General features: G+C 57.0%; 1 non-coding gene across 1 annotated transcript in view; it reads right to left on the bottom strand.

Moving 5' to 3' along the window:
• LOC126138971 (small subunit ribosomal RNA) overlaps positions 1–446 on the bottom strand; it is a 1,909-nt gene extending 1,463 nt beyond the window's left edge. The window contains exon 1 of the ribosomal RNA XR_007528458.1: positions 1–446. This exon is cut by the window's left edge and continues 1,463 nt beyond it. This is a non-coding gene — a ribosomal RNA (small subunit ribosomal RNA).
• Between the last annotated feature and the right edge of the window lie 2,054 nt (positions 447–2,500).

Raw genomic sequence — 2,500 nt, 5'->3', positions numbered from 1 at the left:
CCGCTGCCTTCCTTGGATGTGGTAGCCGTTTCTCAGGCTCCCTCTCCGGAATCGAACCCTGATTCCCCGTTACCCGTTACAACCATGGTAGGCGCAGAACCTACCATCGACAGTTGATAAGGCAGACATTTGAAAGATGCGTCGCCGGTACGAGGACCGTGCGATCAGCCCAAAGTTATTCAGAGTCACCAAGGCAAACGGACCGGACGAGCCGACCGATTGGTTTTGATCTAATAAAAGCGTCCCTTCCATCTCTGGTCGGGACTCTGTTTGCATGTATTAGCTCTAGAATTACCACAGTTATCCAAGTAACGTGGGTACGATCTAAGGAACCATAACTGATTTAATGAGCCATTCGCGGTTTCACCTTAATGCGGCTTGTACTGAGACATGCATGGCTTAATCTTTGAGACAAGCATATGACTACTGGCAGGATCAACCAGGGAGCTGCGTCAACTAGAGCTGAGCAGCCGGCCGCCCGGGAGTGTGTCCCAGGGGCCCGCGCGAACACGCAAGCGTCCGCTCAATTATTCTGCAAACAGGAGGAGGCTGAGCTCCCCTGCACAATACACCTCGAAACCCTCTCAGGTCCCGGCGGCGCGCAGCGCCGTCCTAAGTACTTGGTCGGGTTCGAGAGAGGCGCAATCGCCCGGAGTTAGGCGAGTAGACGCTTTAGGTGCGACCACCCGTGCTCCCAACTGAGCTTGCCGCTGCCGACAGAGGCCCGGGAGCGTGCTGTCGTGGCATTGCCGGCGGGAGACAACACGCGCCACCTACGGTGACCGGCAGCTCCAACGCCAGCGCCACAGAAGGGCAAAGGCCCCACGTGGGTGCCGAAGCGAACTCTCCCAGCACAGCGCACGTGCCAACACGTCTGCACAACTGCGATACAAACCACCAGCGAGAACCGCTGGGGCGACCGAGCAGCAGACGGCGTCGCGGCGCCGAGTGCCGGGCGGCGGCGCATCCTCAACGCACACAGTCCTCAGTCGGACCAGCACACTGCAGATGTCCACCGCGCTTCGCACCGGGCCCGCGAGGACCCACTTTGGCCGCCCGGCGCCGCGCGCAGGGTGCCCCGGCGCGCAGCTGCGCCGCCTGCCGCGTCCGTCGGCCGGCGCGCCTGCCACTGGGCGCCCCCACCAGCCGGCTGTAGCGCGTGCGCCCACGCACCGCGCGGCCAGCACGCCGGGCGGCCCCCCCTCACCGGCCGGGGACGGTCCCACCCAGCCACCGCCGCGTATCGCTTCACACACAGATTTGCCCTTACTGATTTACCTCCAGCAACAACAACCGTACCACAATGGGTTTACCAGTTGTTCATTTGCGTAACGTCACCAGCAAACGTAGACGTCCATCCCAGTTTGCAAATGCAACGATTATTGCATACCTGTCTGTTAGGTGTCACGACACACTACGTCTGCCCACATACACGCAACAAAATGTGCACGACTAGAGAACACGTGGGAGGTGGCCCCCTACGTATGCGATGTCCATTACGAGACCGACTGTCAACCAGCATCTGTACCATGTCGCAGATGTGGAACGCGGTGCACCATGCTATCACACTGTGTGAGAAGAGACGACTACGTTTGAATACACGCGCCACTACATCAACAGACGGCTCATGCTGATCGCCATCCAGGGCGTCCGTTACTCCCACACGTCTCTATGGCGTACCACACTGCAATGTAGCTGTTATGGGGAGACGGCACGTGGCTGAGTGCACAACATTTGGACCGTATGGTTCGCTGTTGTTGGGCGCAGTCGTTGTACGGTCACACATGTGCCACAGCGTATCATTCAGTACATACGGACCTATGTGCAGTACAATGTGAGGGTTAAGCTTACGACATCAGCGGACAGTGGACACAGGCCGTACCACGACGTAGACTGAGCGCTTCGACATGCGAATGCCAGTGAACAGCTGCGAAGGGCATTGAACACGCAAGCACCTGAACGACCAGCGTGCGAAGGCAGGGGGGAGGGGGGGGGGGCGATGTACATCCTGCAGTCGTCCACATTACAGTGTACAGCGGGAGCATGTCAAAAGTAAGCAACACTTGCGAAGTGTTGAACATGAAACGATACACAAGAGGGTGGGCGGTGCGAGTAGCGAACTATATTCAGAGGGTTGTGGTTAGACAACACTAGATTAATGTAACGTTTCATATGCCAATTACAGAGCAGGTTAAGGCACAACGTGGGTTAGGTTAAGGCACAACGTGGGTTAGGTTAAGGCACAACGTGGGTTAGGTTAAGGCACAACGTGGGTTAGGTTAAGGCACAACGTGGGTTAGGTTAAGGCACAACGTGGGTTAGGTTAAGGCACAACGTGGGTTAGGTTAAGGCACAACGTGGGTTAGGTTAAGGCACAACGTGGGTTAGGTTAAGGCACAACTTGGGTTAGGTTAAGGCACAACTTGGGTTAGGTTAAGGCACAACTTGGGTTAGGTTAAGGCACAACTTGGGTTAGGTTAAGGCACAACTTGGGTTAGGT

The sequence above is a fragment of the Schistocerca cancellata genome, unplaced genomic scaffold, assembly GCF_023864275.1.
Source record: "Schistocerca cancellata isolate TAMUIC-IGC-003103 unplaced genomic scaffold, iqSchCanc2.1 HiC_scaffold_674, whole genome shotgun sequence".
Taxonomy (NCBI): Eukaryota; Metazoa; Arthropoda; class Insecta; order Orthoptera; family Acrididae; genus Schistocerca; species Schistocerca cancellata.
The sequence above is the reverse complement of the archived record's forward strand: the minus strand, read 5'-3'. Positions and strand labels throughout refer to the sequence as shown.